At 40.9% G+C, this 27,073-nt stretch overlaps 1 non-coding gene across 1 annotated transcript; it reads left to right on the plus strand.

The window, feature by feature from the left end:
* The first annotated feature begins 10,396 nt into the window (after positions 1 to 10,396).
* On the plus strand, positions 10,397 to 10,468 carry TRNAC-GCA. Its single transcript has one exon. It is a non-coding gene; the product is annotated as a tRNA-Cys (tRNA).
* Positions 10,469 to 27,073: the final 16,605 nt, after the last annotated feature.

Genomic DNA, 27,073 nt, shown 5'->3' on the forward strand with positions numbered 1-27,073 from the left:
TCAGCTTAATTAAAAGTTATTAAAAAAACAAAACCCTTATAACTGCCTGCTATCCTGGAACTAAGTGTACATATAAAGGGCTTAAATGAATGAAAGAACTCTCTCTGTGTCTCTCTCTGTCTCTCCGTCTCTGTCTCTGTCTCTCTCTCCCTCTCTCTCTCTCTCAGATTTCAAGTGAGGGGGGAAATTCTGTAAGCCTCCCAGTAGGGAGCCACACACACCCCCTACCAGATCCCCATGAGACTGTGAACCTTTGGGGTGTTGCCATTATGTCTATTCTCTCCTATGTGGGGCAGATGATTATTAGACACATTATGGACCAGATTATGATCTTGTGAGCTTCAGAAGTTTGGAACAGCCATCAGAGATCCATAGTAGAGCCTGGGATGGGAGCCAAACCCAGTGAGGGAGATAGGACCTATTGAACAACCTACCTGACCCAGTCCATCAGTGACTCAACCCAGCAATTGAAAGACTAAGTCCTGAGAGCAAGGAAAGAGCTCCGTACCCAGAAATTAACTTGAAAAGGGAGAGGGAATATTTTATAGCAAAAGTTTTACATTTGAATCCATGTTCCTAGGACCAAGTTAATGTACTGAGGGGAAATTGTGCTCCAGTTTATTTTTGTGCCAGGGAGTATTTGTTATTTGATTCTTGTTATATCTTCTTAGTGAATATCTCTTTGTAAAAGCTAGTCAGTGTTAAAATTGTATAGGTGATATGGAAAAGAAATCCACTTTTCAATTAGTTATATAATATTGGGGAACTGTCAACTAGCTAAGAGGTATTGAGAGGAACACAACTCCCCTAATCTTTCAGTATTACTCTGCCCAGAGTCTTATTAGGGGAAGCAGTAGCAATATTCTGGGGACCTGACCTTCATTTTAGGGTGGGGGATCGGAGAATGAGTCCCAGAATCTATATGTACTAGACTTGAGTCCTCCACAGGCTTAAGTACATTGACTCATAGTAAAATGACTCAGGCAGCAGTGCACAGTGTACATGGCAGTTTGGGGGAACACTGGAGGAAAGAGCTGGTACTTTGGAATCCTTAGATGCTTACTAGCTAATTTCCTTAGGTTATTTTGGCAGCCTTATGGAGAATGGAAGGAAGGAGAGTCTAGGTGAGAAGACCAGTTAGAAGTAGTATATTATAAAGGTTCAAGCAGTGGAAACAGAAATGGAACTAAGGTGGTTGCTATGAGGATGGAGCAAAGAATTTAGAAGTTGGTAGAGGTAGAATTGGCCAGGCTTGGCAAGACCCATCCCTCCTCTAAATTTCTCTTTTTTCTTTTTTTTTTTTTAACCCTTACCTTCTGTCTTATAATCAATAGTATCAGTTCTAAGGCAGAAGAACAGTAAGGGCTGGACAACTGGGATTAAATGACTTGCCCAGTGTCATGTAGCTTGGAAGTATCTGAGGCCAGATTTGAACTGAGGACCTCCCATCTCCAGGCCTGACACTTTATCCACTGAGCCACCTAGCTGCCCTTCCCTATTTCCTTTGAGGGCTTCATCCTCTACTCATTCACACACACACACACACACACACACACACACACACACACACACACACACCACCCCCATACAATCAGTTGCCAAAACTATCCTTTTCCAAACCATCTCCCACAGGGTGTCAAAATAAAATAATGTTTCTGAATTATGGACCTGATCAAGCCACTCCCCTACTCAAGAATCCTAAGTGGCTGTCCATTATTCCAAGGATAAATGGCAAGCTTCTCCACTTGACCCTTCAAGCCCTGCACAGTTTGGCTCCAGCCTTTCTAGTCTCTCCCCTCCCCACTTGCTGTATTCTTGCCAAACTAGCCTACTTACTATTCTCAGAACTTGGCATCACATCTCTCATCTCTGTGCCTTTGCAGAGGTTGTCTTCCACTCCCAGAATGCTCTCCCTCCCCATCTCCACACACCCGAAGTCTTAGCTCCCCTCAAGGCTGAGCTTGGGGACCACCTCTTCCAGGAGCCCTTTCCTTCTCTCCTTGTTCTCTCTGCCCATGGAGATCTTAATGGTCTCTCTTCCCAGGCTCTTGGTGTCTGCTCATGCTCACATGTTGTATCTCCTAGTAGAATGTAAGCTCCCCGAAGGCAGGGACTCGATTGATGTTGTTGTTTTGTTTTGATTTGAGATCCCCTTGCCCTTGGCACTGGGCCTTATGCTTAGAAAGTGCTTAAAGCTGATTGGATTTAATGAAATGTAGGAGAGACAGAGACAGATGGATGAAGAGAGTCAAAGAGGGAGAGAGATGGAGAGAAAGAGAGAGACAGAGGCAGTGCCAGGATAGAAGGGAGGGGAGGGGCAAGACAGAAAGAGAGCTCATGAGCTAATGTTGACTTTGAGGTAACTAGAATGGGAGTGCTCTGGCAGGCCCAGAATAGCAGAAGAGAAAAATAGTCTATTCAGTTTTGGACATACTGAGATCTAGAGATTGCAGAGTGAACAGCAAGGAGGTCATGTCTAATAGGCAGTGTGCAATGTGCAAATTGGGTTATTTAGGCACCAAGAATTAATTGGCAAGCCATCCACAGAATCTTTTTTGACGTTTCTGTCTTTGTATTCCCAGAACCAAGCACATAGTATGTGGTGAATAATTTTATTCAAGTGAATTCTTTTTATGCAGCCAAACTATGCATCTGTGGGGTTGCCTGTGAGATGGGGTAGTGGTAGAGGGGCAGACCAGGGGAAAGCTAGGCTTCTTGTGTTTTCCTCCCTCCTTTATGGCAACTTTCTTTGTGTACATGTCTGCCACATTGCTCCCCTCTAGAATTCAAATTCCTCGAAGATGACTGTATAACTCTTTGTATCCCCAAACCTAGCGCAGAGCCTTTTAGGTAAGAGGATCATATTGCTGAAAGCAATCTCAGAGACCTTCTAGTTCAACCCTTTCATTTTTACACAAGGAGCCTCGGGCCCAGAGAACCCAAGTAGTAAATAAATGCCAGCACTCTGATCCCGAATCCATTGCTTTTTCTGATGTAACACCCTACCTCCCCTTCATAAATGTTTGTTGCTTCCCAGCCTCCGCCACCAGCAGACAGTAGCGTCAGCCTCATCTTCACTTTCCTCCCCTAGATCTGATGGGAGGAAAATATGCTGTTCCCAAACTCAGACGGTCCTCCTTGTCCTACATTCCCCAGTCCCTGGAGGTGGACAAACATGCCTCGCATCCCTAGGACAACCGGCTGTAAATCAGCCTCTAGTTCAGAGCCCCCGAAATCAAAGAACGGAGCTAGGGATGTGGCGGAGAGGTGGAGTTTGAGGGTTGAGGTTAAGGCGACAGGTAACCGCCTCCTGGTGATAAGACAAGCGCGAAGAGAAAAGCCCAATTATAGAGGATTTGAGACACCCAGAAGTGATTGGAACCAGCTGGTGAGGAGAGGAAAATGGGGGGGGGGGGGAAGTGCAGGCAGCAAGATACAACAGCAGCTGCATTTAGGGCGTCCTACACGCTTGTGTTTGCTCTTCTTAACACAGCACTAAGAGAAGAAGCGTTTTGATTGGAGGAGTAAGAAGCGGGTGAAACAATGCTCCTGGGGCACTTTTGATGGCTAGCTTCGAGGGAGTGTCAGACCATGGGCGAAGGGTAGGATAGCGGGAAGATGCCGGATTTTTGCCCTGCTTCAAAGTCAGTCAGCCCTATCCAAGCCCATGTATTCAATTCAACAAACATGGATGGAGCACCCACACTGAAGGCAGAAACCAAAGCAGTCCCTGCCCTCGGGGAGCTTACGTTCTACTGGAGAAACCCGGCCTGTACAACGGTAAGCGTACACAAAATACACAGAGTAAATGCGAAGAAATGTGGAGGTGGAGACAGGGAACACGAATAGCTGGGGAGGAGGGCCAGGAAAGCCATCCTGTAGGAAATGGCATCTTAGCCTCAGTTTGGGGAAGACAAAAACACGTAGGGATTGGGGGAGGCAAAGGCGAGGAGGGAGAGCATTCCAGACATGGGAGATGGGCCATGAGAGGGAAGGTTATAAAAGATGAACAGTAAGTAGGCCAATCTGGCTGAAACAAGAGTGTGTGAAGGAAAGCAATGTGTGATCAGTCTGGGAAAAACAAGCTGAAGCCAGATGGCAGAGGGCTTTAAACTCCAGACAGAGGAGTTCATATTTGAGTTAAAAGGAAAGAAAGGAGCTGCTGAAACTTCTTGAAAAGAACAGAAACTGGGGCAGCTAAGTGGCTCACTAGACAGGTCTGAAGGCTGCAGGTCCTGGGTTCAAATCTAGATGACTCTGGACAAGTCATTTAACCCCAACTGCCTAGCCCTTACTTGCTCTTCTGCCCTGGAAATCAATATATAGCATTGATTGATCCTAAGATGGAGGATGGTGATTTATTAAAAGAAAATAAACAATAATGTGTTCAGACTTTTAATTCTCCTCTTAGAAGTCAGTAAAGATGCTCTCTTCTAGCAGCCTAAAATGGTGTCCTTAAACACAACAAAAACAGATATGGAGGCAGCTGGGTGGCTCAGTGGATTGAGACCCAGGCCTAGAAACAGGAGGTCCTAGGTTCAAATCTGGCCTCAGACACTTCCTAACTGTGAGACCCTGGGCAAGTCACTTAACCCCCATTGCCTAGTCCTTACCACAGAGGGTTTAAAAAGTAAGTTTAAAAGATAAAGTAAGGGTTTAAACAAAGCAAACCAGCTTTCTTTGCTCCCCTAGACTAGGTCTACCAAGGTCTACGAAGATCCCCTGAACAAGGACAGACTTGTAATTCCGCTGTAGGCAAAGTCTACTAGGTATCAGAACTAAATCTGGCACCAGTATGGTGAGTCCCCATAAGAGAGGCCTATCTAATGAGTGACCAACTGGCCTAGGGCTCTAGGTCAAGCCAAGGTGAGATTTGCCAGTGAGAAGAGACCCAGCTCAAAAAAGGGGCAGCTCAAGTACCATCCTCTGCTTGGTGCCTTTCCTGATCCACCCAACTACCAATGACTTCTCTCCTTCCCAAGCAACCTGGTGCATTTGTATTCATTTGTATTTATTAACTTTATATTTATGCTGTATACATTTATGTATGTATTTATCTGCCCAGTTAAAAGGTGAGCTCCCAATGAGTCAGGATTGGTTCATTCTTTGTACTCATCCCTTACCTGGAACCTAGTAGGTGTTTACCCAATAGATCTCTTCTCCTCTCTCCCCAAGTACTAATAAAAATAGAATACCAGAGTATTAAGTGGTTTTCTAGTCCTCAAAATCTTTTCCCCCAACTTTACCTATTCCCAATCTTTTTTTCATTCCCTCTGAATGACAATAGCAGAGACTTATCCACAGTAAAAAGTGATAGAATCTAACTCAGGAAGTCATCTGTTTGGCGATATATAATCAGGGAAAGTCCAAAAGGGAGGACCAGCCTTAGGGAATAAGGTCAATGATTTGTGATTTGAAAAGAACTAGGAAGGTCTATCTCAGTGATTCCTAAAGTGGGCACCACCACCCTCTGGTGGGTGCTGTAGCAATCCAGGGATGTGGTGATGGCCACAGGTGCATTTATCTTTCCTATTAATTGCTATTAAAATTAAAAAAAAAATAATAATTTCCAGGGCACCAAGTAATATTTTTTCTGGAAAGGGGGTGGTAGGCCAAAAAAGTTTGGGAACCACTGGTCTATCTGGTCTTCCCATTTCAATCTGTCATAGTGCCTAAAGTTTTACCATAAGACATACATTTCTTAGAATTAGGCTCCAGTTAGAATGTAAGTTCCTTTGAGAAGTAACAAGTTAAACTCTTATTAGTTGCTAACACCTTAGTGTTGATTAGTGCTAACAGGAAAGCCCTTCTACAGAAAAGAGAGGAGAGAGACATTTTAATGGGGTAGGAGCATAGTCTCAGAGGAATCTTCTAAGACCTGGGTGAAGTCCCAAGGTAGCAGAGTCCTGTGCTCTTTAGAGGAAGGAAGTGGGGCCACATAAGGGAATAAAGGGGTTGAAGGAGAGTAGATGTGGGGCCCCTGTTTCTATCTGAGTTTTAATACCACTAGTTTAAGGTATAAAATGAGACATCCTTGAAGCAGAGGAGCAATGACCCTGTTAAGAGTCTGCCTTTGGTTTTGGCAGTCTCGGATTTGATTCTTCATCATTTCAGCTTGGTGTCACAGTAGTTAGTTTGAGATTTATAGTCAGGAAGATTTGAGTTCAAAATCTGCCTGAAACTTTTATTTGTATGATCTTAGGCAAGTCACTTAACCTTTTTCAGTCTTATTTTCCTCATCTGTAAACTGGGGTAATTATAAAGCACCTTCTTTACAAGATTGTTGTGTCAAATAAGATAACATGTAAAGTGCTAGTCTACTAGGTCTATATCTCAAAGAGATAAAAAAAGGTGGGGGGAGGATCGAAGGACCTATTTGTGCAAAAATATAGAAGCTTTTTTGTAGTGGCAAAGAATCAAAAATTGAGGGGATGTCCATTAATTGGGGAATGGCTGAACAAATTATGGTATATGTTGGTGATATGGAATACTATTGTGCTACAAGAAATGATGAGCAGGATGATTTCAGAAAGAGCTGGAAAGATCTACATGAACTGATGCAGAGTAAAATAAGCAGAACCAGGAAAACATTGTACATACTAACAGCAATATTGTACAATGATCAATTGTGATCGATTTAGCTACCCTCAGCAATACAATGATCCAGGACAGTTTTGAGGGATATATGACAAAGAATATCCACCTCTGGAGAAAGAACTGTTAGAGATGGAATGCAGATCAAAGCATATGATTTTTCACTTTAATTTATCTGGACTTTTATTTGGGGGTTTTGGTTTTATATGATTATTCTCTAACAAAAATGAACAATATGTAAATATGTTTTGTTTGATAATACATGTATAACCCAGATCAAATTGTTTGCCAGTTCCAAAATGGGGGAGTAAAGGGAGGGAGAGAGACAATTTGGATCATAGGACTTTGGAAAACTTACATGGAAATTTGTTATTACATGAAATTGGTAAAATAAAATATATTTATAATTTTTTAAAAAGACAAAAAATATAAGTGCTAGCTTTTATTCCCCCTGGTTGATATGTGAAACAGTTGGAATTCCATCTTCTTCCCATCCGGGAAGCTAGTTGATATAAGAGAGGAACATGGATTTTGTAGGGATAGGGTAGCTTCCTCAGGTATATTAGATTGGATTCCCACCTCTGATGTTACATGCAGACAAACTCTGAGCAGGAAACATGAATGTTTCCCCAAAATAGAGGACAGGGGAAAGGGCCATGTCTAAAGCAGAAGCAGACTGGAACAAGCAAGTCATATGGATATTGATCGCACCAAAACAGAGAAATTTTTGGACTATGTTACTTATGTGGTACAGAGAGCCAGCTAAGCCACAGAAAACTACCTGATATCAAATCCAGAAGAGTTTCAAGGACCGGCAAATATGGTGATGGGTAGCATTTGAACAGAGAAGAAAACAGAGCAAGAGCATGTTTGGGGAAGTAAAAGACTATCTGGGTTAGTCCACAGAAAGTCCATTTAACCCACAATGCAGCTAAATGTAGCCTCCATTACCCTGATGCTCATTGTAGCATGGAGGTGACCCTGAGATCTCAACGGCCAGAAGGGCACTTTCTACCAGTTGAAAGTTTAATACAGTCTGTTACTAGCCTTGGAACATGAGCCAAAAGGCAGAGTATGTCTGTTGTCTAATAACTAGCAGAGTGAAATGTAGAGAGATTAATCATAAGTGGATTCCCTATTTTTTGATGATTTTTTTTGGCCAGGGCAATTCATTATCTCTCTACTAAGGCATAAAGGAGTTGCCATCCGTCTTGGTGGGATAGTATTCACACATGAAATCACCTCTCAATCAGCAAGAATTTGTTAAGCATTTACTATGTTTCAGGTACTATGGAAGACACTGGGGCTGTAAAGACAATAAATGAAACAATGACATTGAAATGTAATTAGTTAAAATGCTATATATTCAAAATTAAAAAAAGAAAACACTTGTGCCAATATTAATAAAAAATCTGAAATTGAATTTGGACCATTTAAAAATTATTTATCTTAGAGGAATCTAGATGACTCAATGGATATCGAGCCTAGCCTGGAGGCTGGAGAGCCTGGGTTCAAATGTGACCAAAGATACTTCCTGGCTATGAGACCATGGGCAAGTCACTTAACCCTCATTGCCTAACCTTTGCAGCTTTTCTGTCTTAGAATCGATTAACTCTAAGACTGAAGAGAAGGGTTTTTTTTTTAAATTATCTTGAATTCTGATTTTGAAGCAAAATAAATTTAATTAAAGATGGAAGGGTAGATGGAAAAGTGGGTGGAAATTCCAAAGCAGAAGACTGGATGCTTTCCAGGAAGGTGTTAACCAGTTGATAGCAATGATTCCTTATTATGCCTAACTTCTCTTCCAAACTTATCTTTCCTTTTCCTTAATACAGGTATATTATTAACATGATGTTTAACAGCCATGACTAAGCCCATGGGGGATGGGGAAGTACTCACAAAGGGAAAGAGAGGAAGAGGGAGAGCAGAGGAAGGAGAAACACTTGGGGCAACTGAACAGAGTTTGGAAGAGAAAAGAATGGAGTGGAAGGAATACTAGGGAGAATGTATATAGTTGAGATAAAAAAAGATTGCCTCAACTGTGACTGGTGAAAAACAAAAGGAGGCACCGCAGAGTGGGACAGGGTGCCTTTGAAAGGAAAGAAAGGAAGGGCTAGGGAAAAGATCGCCGACCACCAGGTGGCGATATCTGCCCAAAATAGATATCTGGAAGGCCATCCATTGGATTTCATTTGGTGCTAATTAAAATGCAAGGTGGGGGACTGAGCAGATAACATGTATGTGTTTCAGGATTTGTTTTTGTGTTATTTTCAGCAACTGCTGACCAGAGCTCCCTCCTTCCGCTCCCCTGCCTTTCCCCCTGAGTCTTGTCTACTACTCGGTCTCTAAAGCAGTTTTAGGGAATGATCCCTCCTACAGCACTTCGAAATCACAACCATTTTGGGGTTCTGCCTACGAGGAAAAACACAGAGAAGACAGAAACCCGGGATGAAGAGAATTGGTGGCTCTCCACATTCTACCGTTTTCCAGCCTCCTTTCACCGAATTCTCCTTCGGGAACCTCTTATTCCTGTCAAAGTTAACTTCCTACCATTTCCCAAACACATCTCACGATTTCTCACCTCCTTGACTTTGCTCCAGCCATTTTCTTAGCCTAGAATTTGCTCTCCCCCACACTTGTACCAGATGAAAAGCCCACCTATCCTTCAAGGCTTAATTCAAAAGCCGCCTCTTCAAAGAAGACTTCCCAGATCCCTTAAACTGCACGTTTAAGATCCTCTCATCCTCCGAGTTGGCATAGCACTCTGTAACTCTTGCACTTTTACACTCGACATTAAATGTACTAGTGAACGTCTTACTGTTCTCGCTAGTTTGCAGGTTCGGAGAGATTGGGGACCCTATCGGGTTCGTCCTTCTCCATAGTAGCGACACAAGAATGAGGGTTTTTCCCCCCTTAAGAACTAAATTCACTTGTGTTAATAATGTCCCCCTCAAAGCCGGGAGCAGCAGTGTGTCGGGTAGTCGGGTAAGAGAAGTTGCCCAAGAAATGTTTAAGCCTCGTAGTTACGTGGTACAGCACCTGAGGGCAGCCCAGACAGCCCCTGGCTCTGTTCTGAACGTTCCCGATCAGCTAGTATTTTATCTCCTGGAGCATTTGAGGAATTTTATCGTTTTATTGGTCACCGGCGCATCTGCTTACGGCCAGAAATGATTAAACAAATTCTAATAAATCTCCGGGGGTGTTCTAAACCAATGAGTCTGTACCAGCTTCAACTGGCCTTCTTGAAGGGCTGCTATTATATAAGCTTGAAGTTCGGAGCGGAGTGGGGGTGGGGAGAAGGCGTTTACATAATGCAAAATGGGAACCTTCAAGGAGGACTCAACTCCATCCATTCCGTCTCCACCCCCACCCAGAGAAACCTTGTGGTATTGCTTTAGACGCACCGGGACGGGAAAGCATCTGAGAGCCACGGGAGGGGGGTTTCCTAGCACTCTCCTTCCCCACAACGAGACTGTGGAAATCACTTGCAACTGAGCCATCAGGCTCCGGATCTGAGGCGTCAATATAGTTAGAGGAGCTGTTTGCTGAGGGAAGAGCAGGTTAGTCCAGCTAAGCAAATACGTGTGGAAAAGACATATTCCGGAAGCTTAATACACTTGGCTATTCGCTCATCACGTAAAGCAAGCGAATTGAGAGAAATCGGCCCCAGAAGTCTCTTCGCGAGCATCCTAGTTAGCGCCAATAGCTTTAATAAAATAGCTTTCTCGTTTCTAGCAGTGGTGATGTCAGTACAGTGACCAGAAGAAAATATACCAATAAGAAGAGAGAAGTCCTAGCATAAGGGGGTATAGCTCAGTGGTAGAGCATTTGACTGCAGATCAAGAGGTCCCTGGTTCAAATCCAGGTGCCCCCTACTATATGGCTTTTTACCTTCAGAGCAGCTTGCAGCTCAAATGGGTGGAATCATGTTTACTCCTTCCTTCGCCAACCTTTTCCCTCACCTGGAGCTTTGAGCCTAGCTTGTAATGAGACGTGGGAACTGGAGGAACTGCTAAGGTGCTTAGTAGAGGTTTGGAATATTAGTTTGCTAGGACAAGAGGTCTTTGGTTCAAATCCCAGTGCCCCTCAATGTTCACCTCTAATTAGGCTCAGGTGTACCTTTTTATTAGACCTTTTGCCTTTACAACTCAATCCAACCCTTCTTTCTTTTTCCCCAGCCTCTGTCTTCTTCTATGCTAGGGATGGGACAAAAACTCTCAGCATACTACATCAATCTCACCTTTTGTCATTATAAGGAGCATGGGGTATATGATAAATCCTGGGATCAGAGGAAACCCTTGAGTTTGAATCCTTGGACATTTACTAGTCTTTCCACCAATTTCAGAACCTGGGTTTTCTAATAGGTAAGATGGAAGTGCTACCTACCTCACAGAGTGACTATAAGGATCATGGATCTTAAACTGAAAGAAAACTTTAGGGTCAACTAGTCTAACCCCCTCATTTTACAGAGGAGGAATCTGAAACCCAGAGGAGTTAAGAGACTTGCCCACAGTCACACAGGTAAGTGAATGGCAAAGGCAGGATGTGAGCTGTTTTCTGAATCCAAGCCCAGCCCTTTTCCCACTACCACTACAAATGGGATAATGTTTAGTTTGCAAGCTATTTAGATGTAACTGTTATTATTTTACTTAGTAATAGCTAGCATCTATATTGTGCTTCATGTTTTACAAAGCATTGTATGTCTAATTTCTCATTTGATCTCCACAACTGCAACTCAAGTCAACAAACATTTACTAAGCACCTACTATGTGCCAGGCACTGTCCTAAGCGCTGGGAATACAAAGGAAGGCAACAGATAGCCATTGCCCTTAAGGAGCTCACATTCTAATGGGGGATACAACATGAAAACAATTATGGATATACACAAGATAAATTGAAGATAATCAGCCAAGGAAAGGTACTAGTAGGAAAGAGGATTGGGAAAGAATTTTCTTTTTTTGTTCCCCCCCCCCCTTTTTTAAACCCTTACCTTTGGTCTTAGAATCTAAATACTGGTTCCAAGGTAGAATAGCAAGGGCTCGACAATTGAGGTTGAAGTGGGGTACTTCATAACAGGAGTCCAGACACCCAGAAATTCAATAATTGGAACCATTATTTATTGGTTAAAGAAGGAGAAAAGAGAAAAATTATTATTACCAGCTGGGACAACAGCTGGGACAGCCTTCCCTTGTGGAATCTGTACAGACTAACAGTACAAAACAGCTTATATAGGTTTACATGAAACAAGGTTATTCCTTTTCACATCCAGGTTCTTATTTGTCTAGACACAATTCATCACAAAATAGTGGTAGTGATAAGTGGGTGACATTTAGGATATTTACTCTTCACATATACCTAAACACTCAACCTTAGTTAACTATATGTTTGCCCTACATTCTATCCTAACCTATTTGTTTGTACCTAAACACTCACCCCCAGTTAACTATGAGTATTTACCTTGTATTCCATCCTCACCCATTCGTTTGTACTGGTGTCCTTTTGATAATTACAGGGAGAATTTATGACTCTGACCCTTCACTTGCCTAGGTTGCTTGGCCTTCTGGAGGGATTAGGTCAGTTTCCTCAATAATGCAGGAACGGATTAATCTACTTCAATTCTACTTTATTCTCTAACCTATTTCATTTATTCAGTCTACTTCAAGGTTAAATGACTTTCCCAGGGTCACATAGGTATCTGAGGTCATATTTGAACCCAAGTCCTCCCAATTCCAGGCCTGACATCAAAGGAAAGGTTTGGGTTTTTTTTGTTTTTGTTTTTTTTTATAAAAGGTATTTCAATACTAGCTATTTCTAGGGCTTGAAGAAAGTTAGGGAAAGTAGGATAAAGAAATGGGGTAGGGGGAGATGTGGAATTCCAGGCATTGGGAAGAACCAGAAATGCCCAGAGCTGGGAGATGGAGCACTGAACACATTGGGGAAGTAAGGTGTATGAAGTCTGGAAAGGGAAGTGCTATTATTATCCTCATTTGACGTATGAGGAAACTGAGGTTGAAAGAAGTTAAATTACTTGATCAAAGTTGCTTAGCTATTAAATATTTGAGATGGTAGGACACCTTGGTAGTATACTTAACCCCAATTTTTTGTCTTAGAATTGATGCTAAATGTAAGAGTTTTTTTTTTTAAATCTGAGATGGGATTCAAACAGATCTTTTTAACTCTAAGACTAGAATTCTCTCTACTATACTAACTCTAATTTTTCCTCATTCCAATTTCCTAATGCATTTTTATCTGTAACATGACATTTTAAATTCTTAATCATATGCTAGTTTGCAAGCTTTTCTGACTTTCTTTGTACTTTAATTTTGTCCTACAATTTGATTGTAAGTTTCTTTAGGACGAACATCTATTTAGCACAAGAATATTTATAGCAGATATGTACATATACATACACAATTGTTTGATGGAGTTGAAAAAAGACTTAAGAGGAAGGAAGTCTTAATATTGTGGTCCACTGAGGCAGACTGGTGGTGACAACCCTGTGCTTGTAGAGGGAGGAAAATGTACTAGGCTGTGAGGTCATCCTGACGTTTATAAGGGATAGGAACAATTCTGCTGAAAGCAAGGATGTGCTTTGTTGCTCATAAAAAAAACACAGAAGCCAAAAACAAACAAGATTTTAAAAGAAAAACATAGGGAGGTTCAGAGCTGCTTCAAAAAGAAAAGATTCCTCTTGGAACTGCTATTGTGTCCCATGACATAGCTCAGGGGCAGAGCATCTGACTGAAGAACAAGAGTTCTCCATAGGGGATGGCCTACATTATTAGGTTTACATTTTAGCCTGAAGAATAGCTTGCTTGCTCAGACCATATGAGCAGGAGCTCACTCTGGCTCTAGGGAACTCCTGCCCACTTCTGTTATTGTCTTCATAAACAAAGTCTGTCCTAAATAACTTTGCTCAAATTGAAAACAAAGTCTGCCCTAAAATAATAGCTTTGCTCAAGTTGAAAAGCCAGAGTGTTATAGTAAAAGAAAAAATTATTCTAAAAATAATAAAGCCTCTTAACTCCCCCAAAAAAAGTTAAGTCTAGTCTCTGAATTAAATATGAAAGGTTGTCAGACTTGTGGATAGACTTTTGGAAAGCCCTGCTCTTCTTGGAGATGGGCTTTTGCCTCAACTTTGGATGATGATAACTTTGGGAAACATAACAACAAACAGTTGTTCTTTGTCTTTTTCATTATTGAAGACATCGATGTGATATTTGCTGTAAAAGACCACAGAATTGCAGAATGCAATGGAAGGTCCCTTGGCAAAGTATTGGGTGAGGAATCTCAGAATTCCAAAGGGTCTTTAAAGGATCTTTCATACCACCTCTATAAGAACTCTCTTGGCAACATCCCCATTAAATGGTCTTTAAGTTTCTGCTTGGAGGCCTCCTGCCACTGGAAACCCACTATCTCCTAACCATAGCGTACTTTGCTTTCAAATAGCCCTAATTCTTAGGAAGTCATTCTCTACTCTCCAACTTGTTAATATCCATAAAATGTGGTGCCCAGAACTACATTGTCATGGAATATGAACTATGAATTTTTTATTTTTTAATTTAATGTTTTCTTTTTATTTGTAATAGGATATTTGATTTTATTAGCCCTATTACCTATACATACCCCAAAGTTTTAGATCACCAATGGCGAACCTATGACACGCATGTCAGCACTGACACACTTAGTCATTTTTGATGACACATGGCCACATGTGGCCACATACAGAGAAGTTTGGGGCCACATGCCAATGATAAAACATTTGCTGTAGTGTAGTGTAGACGCTCTGTGCCAGAGGTCTGTAGGCCAAAACAACAGAACTCCAGCATAGAGCATCTAGTTCTAGGATTTCCAGGCCATTAGGGGACCTTTGACCTCACTTCTGGCCAGTGGAGCAGGGAGCAGCAGAATGCTGCAGGGGACACATCTCTGGGGAGCCTGTGATCACCATTGCCAGCAACCACATAACCACAGCAACCATCATCCAATCTACTGTTGTGGATTTCTAATTGGCCATCATTACTGAGATAAGTAAGGGGGAGGCTGGGAGAGGCGAGGGCCTGTTCTATGGGTGCTGTTTCCTGCCATTAGAAATAGCAGCAGCCAACTTAATTTACATAAGGAATGCCATCTTGCAGCATAGTGTAGACTCCATTTCACCACTATTACTGTTGTGCATCCTTATTAACCCCTATTTCTGCTTATTAACCCTGCCCTTTCCTAAAAGACAGTTACATGTGCCATCTTGTGGTCAGTTAGGCTAGTTAACCCCTAATTGCTTGCAGGGCTAACAGGCTATCTATAATTCTATCTTCTGTCACTGCCTCCCTGATGGAGAACCCAAAAAATAAAAAGCCAAGGTTAAGTAAAGGAAGTGGTAGTAGCAGTAGCCGACCTTTTCAAGAGACATGGACTGAGATGTATGGCATTATAGAAAAAATGGCAGATCATTTTGCGTTCTATGTACTAAAATAGTAGTAAGCAGAACATGGAATATAAATAAACATTTTGAAACTAATCATTCCCTGCTCTTGAAAAAAAGTGAGGATGAAAGGAAGGAATACATTTCCAGGCAGCTACATCTTTATAAGAGCCAATCTAATTCCATCCTTAAATTTGTAAAAGGCTCTACAAATTTAACATCTGCAAGTTTGAGCATTGCTCATTCTATAGCTTAGCATGGAAAAGCACTCAGTGAGGGCGAATTTATTAAAGAAATTCTCCTAAGATGTGCACCAGTTCTATTTCACGATATGCAAAATAAAGATGCAATTATTAAGAGAATATCTGAGTTACCACTCAGTAGAAATATCATAAAAGACTGAATAATGAGACTGAACACAAACATACAACATCAATTAAAGAGAGACATAAGTAATGTAAAGATTGAAATTAATATTCAATGCCTCCAAAGTATGATATTTATAAGGATTTTATTTAAAAAGCCCTGGGGGAGAACCTCACTCACCCTTCACCAAGGCGCCTTCTCTCCAAAAAGAGCCTTCAACAACATGCCCACCATAACCATATCAAAAACAACCCACGAAACCCACAACCAATAGGAAAAGGCTAAAGGCCTTATGGGTATGGTGAAAAGGAGTTTGGGTAATGTAGTTTTAACTCACAACCAATAGGAAAAGGCTTAAGGAATTATGGGTAATGTAGTTTTAAAGGGAGTACAAGGTATTTTCAACTTTACATTCCCCCCTGTGATCCTTTGGGAGACAAGTCTCCCCAATGGATCATGAAAACAATCAAATTAAAGTTTACAATAATTCAGAGATAAAAGGGAAATAAAAGGGAGAAAGAACAAAACCAATGTTTGATCCCTTCGTGGTTGCCAAAATTATTACGATAAAAAATAATAAAGGTTGATATAAATATAGAAATTAGTATTTTAATTAAAGCCATGCTGATAGATAAAGTTATTAGACCACAAGCTTGTAAGAATTTAAAACTGCCGCCCCAGCCATTATTGTTACCTCCATGCGCTCAGGTAGCTAAAAGAGTGGCTACAAAGCAGGGCAGATTCACTTTAAAGCTTTCACAGTCAGAAGCTGGGGGTTGAAGTAAATATCTTGCTTATTTTTAAACCCCAGTTGGGCAGGGAAGCCAGAAAGCAGGCTGGGGTGGATGAAAAAAGGTCAGGACCTCCCCACACCCAGGCAAAAAGCCCAGTAGAAGTTAGGGGTGTTTGTAAGATAAAAGGGGCTAGAGGCTGCGGTGCATTTTGAAACTTACCAGTCACAGGCTGGAGGGTCTTCAGAGGATCCATAAGGCAGGAAAACGCAATGGTAAATAAAGCAGCTTAAGTCTGGTGGGGCTGCCGCTTGTGGCTGAAAACATAACCCCCGCTCGGCCAGGCAGTCAAGGGGCAGGAAAAGCGCTTGTGAGGCACCGGGAGGCTACAGTGGTCTGAGGAACCAGCACAAGGGTGAAGCAGGTGAGGAAGGCATGTGAAAGACGCCTGGGTGGGAAAATGCACGGATTGGGGAAGAAAAAAAATGAGAGGCCCTCACTAAGCAAAAGCCACAGAAAGCTCTCCCGTGTGGGGGGGGGAGGGGAGGCACAGCTGGGAACTATTTTACAGGGAGTTCGAAAGTCCCTTCGTGGTCGCCAACTGTAAAGATTGAAATTAATATTCAATGCCTCCAAAGTATGATATTTATAAGGATTTTATTTAAAAAGCCCTGGGGAAGAACCTCACTCACCCTTCACCAAGGCGCCTTCTCTCCAAAAAAAAGCCCTCAACAACACGCCCACCATAACCATATCAAAAACAGCCCGCGAAACCCACAACCAATAGGAAAAGGCTAAAGGCCTTATGGGTATGGTGAAAAGGAGTTTGGGTAATGTAGTTTTAACACAACCAATAGGAAAAAGCTTAAGGAATTATGAGTAATGTAGTTTTAAAGGGAGTACAAGGTATTTTCAACTTTACAGTAATTATAAATATTTTTTTATCTCTCTTGATGAAAATACTGATGTCACATCACATGCTCAGTTGGCCATTATTGGTCGATATTCTGATGGTCTCACAATGAGAGAAGATTTGATAAAGTCAGTATAAGTGCCAACAAGTACATCAGGAAGAAAAATATGTAAGGTTGCTATACAAACATTCCATGACCTAAGCATTGATATCTCTAAAATTGTGTCAGTGACGACAAATGGGGCAAAACATGGTGGGGAAAAAAGTCAGATTTGCCAAATTGTTTATGGAAGCTATTGGACATCCGATTGTGCCTTTTCATTGTATCATCCGTCAGGAGGCTTTATGTGCCAAGGCAGGATTCACCAACTTAAATGACTTAATGTCAGTTGTTACAAAAATAGTTAATTTAATAGCTGCTCGTCCCCTTCACAAGCAAGAATTTTTTGCACTTTTGCTGAAGGTTGATTCCACCTACAGTGGGCTACTGATGTACAATAATGTAAGATGGCTGAGCTGAGGCAAACTTCTTGAGTGCTTTATGGAGTTCTTTGAAGAAATTAAGGTATTTCTTGAGGATAAGGATCTGGGAAACTTTCCTCAGCTCAATGAGAAGTGGGTCAACACCCTAATGTTTTTTTACAGATCTCTCTGTTCATATTAATGAACTGAATTTAAAGTTACAAGGCTTTGGCAAAAGTATTGATGTTATATTTGGATACATAGAAGCTTTATAAAAGTAAACTTAAAATTTTCAAGTGAGATGTAGAAACTAAAACTTATAAGTATTTTCCTTGAGTACAAAGTATTTTGAGAAGGCCAGTGCAGTTGTACAAAATGAAGTAGAACTCTTGCATATAAAGTACCAGCATGTTTTAGACTCATTACTTGACCAGTTCAATGATAGATTTAATCAATTTAGAAGCCTAGAACAGACCATGAAAATAATTAAGTATCCTGATGTAGTAGTCTACAATAGTTTGGAATTAGATGGTTCCTAATGGATTCAAATTGATGATTTGGAGATGCAACTTGCATAATTTCAAGACAGCATCTCAGCTCAGGTGTTTGTTGACTTGAGGTCAAAACCTGAGAATCTGGAAAGGTGCCGCTTGGAGAATCAAGAGGAGTGCCACTACGAACAGAAAATATGGAGTGCTTGGAACTGATTACCAGACACTTTTAGAACCCTGAAAAATATAGCAATGGCTTTACTCACAATTTTTCTTTCTACATACTTTTGTGAGACCTTATTCTCAGTGTTAAATAATACCAAAACCAACAAGAGAAACATATTGACAGATGAAGTTAGTAGCACTTGCTTGGGCTTGAAGTGTACAAAATACCAACCTTCAATTGACAATTTAGCAGTTAAATGAATTTTCATTGGCCAATGAAATTCAGCAACAAAAAAGTCACTAATAGACAGGTTAGTTAAAGAATTCTCCCTCCCCCTCACAAACCCCTGTGTGTGTGTGTGTGTGTGTGTGTGTGTGTCCACACACACACACACACACACACACGCACAGGGGTTTTTTTTCCCCAATAACTTTTTTTTCTATTTGATTTTTTAATGTTTTTGTTTTTTTCTTTTGAGAATTGATTCATATACCCCATAACTCAGGCATGTATCCTCAGTTGATCTGGGTGTTGGTCAACACCCTCCTCAGAAGGGATTGTATAATTTTTGTAAAATCTAAGATTTAAAATTTTTTGAAGAAAATTTCAGGAAAAGAAGCTTGCTAACTCCCCAAATCAAGAAAGTGAACTCTTTTAAAGAAGGTACCATAAAGAAGCCTGTGAAAACCATACACTGCATCAGAAGATCCAGAATGAACTTTGGGATGTAGTGAATTGAACTGAAAGGTGTTGAACACATTTATTTTGAATGTAAACTCTTATGCCAAAGGGGATTGCCCCCTAATTGGCTTTTGTCAATGTACCTACCAATCAGTGGTTTTGTTCTCTTCTTTTATTTCCCTTTTATCTCCAAATATTGTAATTTCCTCTTGGAAAACGCAATATTATATGTGCCTCTAGCAAGAGAATACTTAGAGATATAAGCTAGTTGTGTGAAATGATTCATTGGGTAGACTAGGCATGTAAATATGGGAGATTTCAACATGCTAGTCTCCCAATAGAATCACAGGGGGGATTGTGAAAGAGAATTTAAAACTCTCATTGTTTATTTTAAGTTAATCAATCAAGAATTTGAAGTACCTCTCCTTTCACACTTACTTAGTGAAATAGGAAAGTGGGTCAGACTGGGGCTAGATAGGGATTAAACACAATTGGGAACACACTCACACCCCACAAGGGAAAGGAATTAATGGATACACTAAATAAACCACACAGGGGATTTGGGGAATGGGTGATGACAGAGAAATATACTAGGCTGGATAACTGACAGTTAGCAGTTTAACTGCCCACCAAACTAACCAGGAAAAACAAAATAACTTATTGTGGGTTCTATTGGTATAGAAGAGAACAATAGGAAGTATATGAAACAAGTTTAATGTTGTTAAAGTAGGGAAAGAGGGTGAGGTTTTGTCTAACTATTAGGGAAGTACTAGCTGACAATAGAATGTTAAGTATTAGCTGGCTTCCCTGCTACACTAAGCACTGATAGGCAAGCAACCCTAGCTGAAGGTGGAGAGGGCTGGGAGATTGGAATTTTCACAACATTGGTCCAAGCTGATCCTTAGATGAATACAGGTCACAGGAACCAAATTCTTGCTCAGCCAATACATCCAGTAAGGCACTAGGGAGCACAAGGCTATCTGCTAGTTGTCCACCAACTGGAGATTGACCTTCGCTCAACCTACGCTATCTTGCTTGATGGTCTCTCCTATCTTCTTCACAAATCCCCAAATTCACAGATTGTAGAGGCTCAGCTGACTGGATAAGCGCTCCACACTCCTCCTTCCAGCATAGCCAAATTCATTCTCTCTACTCAAACCTCTCTGCATTCCATATTAGAATGTCCATAAATCCAGCCAAGGTTTTTTTCTTTGAGCTACCTGCTTCCTATCTTGCCTTTATTGCTATCTTCTTCCTTTTTTTTCTTTTTCTTTTTCCTCTTTTTTATAAGAGATGGTTCTCCAGGAGGGGAAAGGGTACAAGAGAAACTTTAGTCAATGTAGAAACAAAAGATACCAATAAAATTTATTTTACAAAGATGTCATTTAACTTAGCCTATCCAAGTCAAGAGACATCATAGTATAGTGGAGAGAGAACTGACTTCATGATCAGAAAGAAGTGGAGAGTTGTTCCCCTCTCTGACATGTACCAACTATGGCACCTTAGGCAGGTCATATAAAATCTCAAAGACTATATAAGACCAACAACACCAAAAGAGGATTGTATATGAAACTTCAAATCTCTGTTATATTCAGCTTGGGGATTTTTAAGTGTATAAATTTAACACAATAGTACCAACATTGGTTCAGCCTATTTCTGGATCCTCTTTCAAACTTCCTTCTCCTCTTTTCTCTTTAGTTTTCTATTTCTAGGTCATACCTTTGCCAATATTAGCCTTCATCTAGACCAGGGGTCAGTAACCTTTTTGGCCGTGAGAGCCATAAACACCACATTTTTTAAAATGTAATTTCGTGAGAGTCGTCCAGTGCTCACAGTGCACGCTCCTGTAACAGCACCTGAAAAAAAAATTGACTTTATGGCTCCTGCAGAAAGAGCCATATCTGGCCCTCAAAAGAGCCAGATATGGCTCGAGAGCCATATGTTGCCGACCCCTGATCTAGATCATTAAAGCCCCCAGTGTATCTCAAATATGTCATTGAAAAATAAAGATTCCATATTAACCATAATGTTCTGGTATCTTTTTTATATATGTGTATTTCGTACCCTCTTTATCCTGACCAAATGTGAAAAGGGTTGCCTCAGAGAAGAGCAAGTTGCTTATAACCATTAGTTTTGGGGAAGAGACTGAATAACCAGTGGTCATGGATTAAATTTCAATTCCATTCAGCAAACATTTAACAAGTACTTATTATGTGCCAGGCCCTGAGTTAGGTGGTGGAAACACAAAAACCAAGAATGAAGCAATTCCACTTTTAAGGAGTTTGCATTTGATGAAGGAAACAAGTCCTTCCCTCAAGGATCTGACCATCAAGAAGATAGGGGAGGAGTTTGTTGGGCAAAACAACATGTATACCTACAAGTAAATTCAAAGTAGATATGAAATAGATATGGGAGATGTATGAGCTAGAGTAAGAAACCCTGGAATAAACACAAGATTTGGAATCAGAGGACTTAGATTCAAATACTACCTCTGCTACTTAATAGCGATGTGACTATGGTTAAAGGTTAAGTCATTTAACATCTCTGGATCTCAATTTCCTCATTTGTAAAATGAGAGAGTAGAACTAGATGACCTGTGAGATCCTTTCTGATTCTAAACTGATGTTCCAATGCTTCTGAGACCCCATCTTGATTCCAAGTCTATGATTTTTAAAATTCGGGTTTTTTTTACAGACTACCCCACTCACACACACACACACTAGCTGTCCCCTGAATATATGCATACAACTACTTTTCTTTAAATGTTTTTCTCCTAGCTAAATGAAGGAAAACAAAGGAGGAAACATACAGTTTCCAAATTTACAGCAACAGTAAACATAGAAATTGTCTTTGGTCTGTTACCTAGATTGTTTGATGACAAGAAGGCACACTGGTCACTCCTATTTTCTTGTTTATTCTTTGCTCTGCACATACCTGCTCCTATCATGATACACCATTTAATTCATCCTGGAATTAAGCCCTCATTTTTCCCTCCTTTTAGAAGAAAGATCCTACTGTGGGCCATCTACTTAATTATAAGCTCACCTTCGAATAAAATCAGAGGTGGCAATTTCAGGTAATAGAATGGGCTAAGATAGGATTCCACCACTTAAAGCATCCCTCAAGAATGCTTTGTTCCTGCCACAAAAGTTGTTTATCCCAAGTAATTCACCACAGTTCATTTTAAGTGGAAATAACACAAAAATATGGCAAAACATTTTCTTCACAACTCTTTTGCTCACCCTGACAATTGATGGTTTTAAGCCATCAATATTATCTAGACATCAATAAATATCCCACTTCTTGCATAAAGCCTGCCTCAGAAACTAATCAGTGGTATCCTCTCCTTTTCTAACTGCTCTCACCACATAGAAAAGTGGCACAGTATAGGAGAAAGAATGCTAGATCAGGGGCTAAGATCTAATTCAGTACAACTGGCAATTCTGTGACTTCAGATCATTTAGCTCTGGATATGCTCTATCATAAGTTCTTGACATTGAAGTTCAGGCATACTCTATCATATATTGTCATATATAGTTCTCTAATTGCTTCATAAAAATCTTATTTCCTTAGCTGAGCTCCTCCAGGGCAAAGATTGGAACTTTTCTTGTATTTCTGGCAAATGTTTGATCATATAGTATACTTTGGTATTTTGGTATATTCATGGCAGATTCCAGCATGTTCAAATCTCTCCCAATTCATGAAGAGAGCACACAGGAAAAATTTGAAAAAGACTTCTTGAATTAAAGTCTCTCTTGGCCACACGAATTTTTTTCCATTCTCCTTCTCCCAAATGCCTGTGATTTATTTTACTCTAACAATAATGGAAAGATCCCTAAACCAGGAGTCAGAAAACTTGGGTTCTAATCCTCTAGCTGTCACAAATTGTGTAACTGGTGTTATATTGAATCTCTGGGAGCTTGAAGTTCATTCGATGATTGACAGATAAGTCAGTTGGATAGAATGTTCCCAGGGAGGTCATGCGAAAGGCAGGAGGGGGCAGTTGAGAACCCTGAGCAGAGATTCTGGGTCTTTTACCTGTGCTGAGGCAAGAGATCAGTGGATCCTGGTCTTGGAGTGAGAGGGTGCAAACATCTCTCTGCAAGCTCTTCCTGTCCTTGATATACCGTTATCAACCTGTACTTGACCACCACCTTGGTGTCTACTGTCCCTAGATATTAGGAGTTTCATCATCTAGCTATCTAGGCTTCCCAGGGCCCGGGAGGGATCCGGGAAGTGGGCAGGAGACGAAGAAGAGGGTGGAAAGGGTGGATAGGCTTAAGATCTACAAAAGAAGAAGCTAAAGATTTCCCAGCAGTTTACCTACTCTGGTTTAGTCCTGGCCAGGCTGAACCAGAGGGAAGCTACATTGATTCTTCATTGCCAACAGTGAGAGTTTCATTAGTAACAATTAAAGTAGGGTCTCCAATACCTCAGTCCTTTACCCTTATCTTTCTTGTTTAATATATAAAGTTTAAAGTACCTTCCTAAATCAGTTTCAAAGCTTGTTTTGGGAAGGGAGACAACGCAGTCAGAATATCATCGTTATCCCAGCTGAAGAGCCCAAATCAATATATCAATTAACCCCAGGTGGGTCCTGAAGGGATAAACCTCTTTGACCTGAAGGATCCTGCCTGGGCAACTGTTATAAAGGAGAAGTGTCATCTTGTCCTCTCTGTACATCATTTCTACCACCTCAAATAGATATAAGTGACCTCCATTATTATAACACTGGGCAAATCACTTAATCTCTGTTTTCTTTCTTCATCTGTCAAAAAGGAAACAATAATATCTTTCCTACATAGTAATAGATACTTCAAATATTTGAAGGATTGTCCTGTAGAAAAAGGATTTGATTTATTTTATATGAGTCCAGAAAATGGACCTAAAATGGATAGACTTTACAAGGGGAAAGATTTCTATTTGAATTCATAGTAGAACAATTAGAGGTTTTCAAATTATAGAATATATTGCCTTTTAAGTAGTGAGCATGCCTGTAATTGTAAATGTTCAAACAGATGCTAACTGGGTTATCATAGAATTATGGATTAAGAGCTAGAAGGGATTTTAAAGAGCATCTGGTATCATTCCTCCTCCCTCTCTCATTTTACTGTATGAGAAAACTGAGGCCCAGGGAGTTTAAGGGACTTGCTGAAGGTGACAGATACAAACAAATAGCAGAGGAAATGTTTGATCCCAGGGCAGACATGCTTACTTTGCTTCTATGATGCAGATGGAGTGTCTGGTTTGTGTGATAAATATTGATCTAGGCAGTCAGTGGAAAGATTGATGAATGGATTAGGAGGCAAAAGACCCAAGTGAGAGTCCACACTTAATAAGTGTGGTCACCTTAGGCAACTCACCTGTCCTCTCTTGAGACTCATTTGCAAAATAAGGGGGTTGGACTAGGTGGGGGTTGGTTCTTAACTTGGGGTTCACTCAAAGACTTCAGAGATCCATGAACTTGGATAGAAAAAAATGCATTTTTATTTTCACTGTCCTCTAACTGAACTTTAGCATTTCCTTCAGTTTTCAAAAGAACATTATTGTGAGAAGGGGTCTTTACAAGGATGTCAGAGAGGTCCAAGACACAAAATTAAGAAGCCTCATACTTGAATGATCTCTAAAGTCCCAACCTGTCTAGAATATTTCAACAGTGCAGTGCAGCAGAGCCCCACCACTGGAGGGACATCCAGGAATCAGAGCGGTGAATTCCAGGAGATGTCTTTTCTTAAAGAGGACCCGAGTTCAACCACTGGTAATGGTCCAGGAGGCAAAGGAATACACCTAGGAGGGGTATTTGAAGGAAATAGTTTCCTGTGGTCAGACCACCGAGGGTCTGAGCCCGTGATCATACCCACTAGCAAGACCCTCCTCCAAGGAAAGGGGGAGGGAGACAGATGGCCCCGGGTACAGTGGAAGATGAATCCGTAAAAGGGCCAGTAACACCTTGCGAAGTGAGTGTGACGCCGCTTCCTCTGAAGTAGAAACGGAAGTTCTCCGCCGGAAAGAGCGGTTGCTATTGCTACGGGCCAGTTGCTTAGGCAACAGCGGTCCAGCCTTTGTGAGAGAGTCTGCTGGTGGAGGGAAGGAGGAGTGGGGGTCCTAATTGTTTTGTTCTTGGGGCCCCAATAAAGAAGGCATCTTTGCCGCTTGTGGTAGAACCCTCATGCGGCCCCCAACCCGCTCTCCCCTGAAGGGGCAGTGTTGGTGCCCCCTGTTTGTTCAGCGTTTCTGGCTGGACCTGGCTAGAGGTCAAAGACATTGCTCGCGCCAAGTGACCCAAGGGCTGCTTCACCTTCTATGGGCAGTTTTCTTTCTTTCTTTTTTTTTTTTTAAACCCTTACCTTCCGTCTTGGAGTCAATACTGTGTATTGGCTCCAAGGCAGAAGAGTGGTAAGGGTGGGCAATGGGGGTCAAGTGACTTGCCCAGGGTCACACAGCTGCGAAGTGTCTGAGGCCAGATTGTATGGGCAGTTTTCGCTGGGCTGTCCTCTGATCTCTCAGATCCCTTCCTAACAGCTCTGAGGTGTTCGGTCCCAGCCATCTCCCCCGCTGGAAAGAGACTGCCTTAGATAATGCAGAGAGCCCAGACAGGGAGTAGGGGAAAACCATGGCCTTCTAGCCCTATCGACTGCTGCATTCTTGATTGGTCTTGGGGTCCTTTTCAGCGTTCAAATCCTGTCTCTGCTATAGCAATTCTTCAGACTAATTGTTATATCCTTTTAACACAGCAGGAAATGGAGAGGTTGGCTAAGACCTCCTACCTGGGAAGAGAGGGAATGTCACTGTGGATATTTGAATTTTGTAAAATGTTGAATGAAATTTTAAAGTGCACATGACTTTATTTGCTGAAGAGTAGAAAGAAGGCAGATGCTTTGATGCCTGGGAGAGTTAAGTTTTAGTCAAAGAATGACCCAGTTCACACAGTGATTAATTAACTCCAGCTCAAAATATAGCTAGATTTAGATAATTACTTTGAAGACAAATTCATAATGAACAAATTTACTAAGAACCACTTACTACATGCTATGAACTAGGCTAGGCAAAGGAGATGTTCAAAAATCATCCCTGCCCTCAAAGAACATTCCATTGCATGAAGCAACATGCACATGAATAAATTTGTACAAAATACAAGGTAAGGTTTGATAGGAGAGGGCGCTAGCATCTAGGAAGTGTTCTCATAAAGAGAAAGTAGGATATATGGAAGGAAATCATAGTTTTATATATAAATTACAACTGGAAGAGATCCTAAAGCCATGTAGTCCAAACTACTCATATCAGGTAGATGCCTGATGTTTGAGTTTTTAACCAGGAGGACAACCAAATCCAACAATAGTGCATTCCAGGATACCTGTATCAGAGGAAAATATCTAAATGAATATATATATATACAGGTATATGGCTTGATATGCATATATGGCAATAATGATGACACTGACAAATATCCTTAACCCTTTACCTCACCTACATATATCCCATAAGTTGGTATTTACTTCAGAACTCTGATAAATCTGTGATCTCTAACCTCAACAGCCTTTTCAATACTTTCCCTCCTTTTCTTCTATTCCTTCTCAAATGTCCCATGTCCCAATCCAGATAACATATAATGCTAAATAATACTAAATTACTAATACTATAATACTAAAACACAAGTCTGACCATGTTCCAGTGGAAGTTCTGGTGACTTACTGTTGTCTCTCACATGAAGTATGAGTTCTGTTTAGCATTTAAAATCCACCCCAGTCTGGCTTCATCCTGCCTTTACATACTTAGACATTATTTCCCTTCATATATTCTATAGGCTAACTAAACTGACCTACTGTCCTTTACATAGGACATTCCATCTCATATCTCTGTACCTATGTATTCCCTCATCACAAGAATATACTTTTTCTGGAGGTCCTTACAAATTGTATAGTGAGATGTAGGTCAGCTTGAAAGCAGGCAACTGTACTTCTCCATGTACCTATGAGTATTGATACTGCTTTAACCTTAGGGTTTTAGTTCTTTTTCCTTCCCTGCAGGTGGCGCTGCTGCTCTGAGAAGGATGCCCTTATAATTCTTGTTCTCTTCTTTTGCTTAATCTTTTTTCTCTCATACAGTTTTCTAACTCATTAATGACTATTGCTTTTCATATTAGGGCTAAGCAAACTAACCATTGCCTAGCTGGTATTATTTCAGAGCACTTAAAAGCAAGGAAAGGAAAAAGGAAAGGGAAACAGAAAGGGAAACAGAAAGGGAAAA

Source organism: Gracilinanus agilis, chromosome 5 (genome assembly GCF_016433145.1).
Source record: "Gracilinanus agilis isolate LMUSP501 chromosome 5, AgileGrace, whole genome shotgun sequence".
Taxonomy (NCBI): Eukaryota; Metazoa; Chordata; class Mammalia; order Didelphimorphia; family Didelphidae; genus Gracilinanus; species Gracilinanus agilis.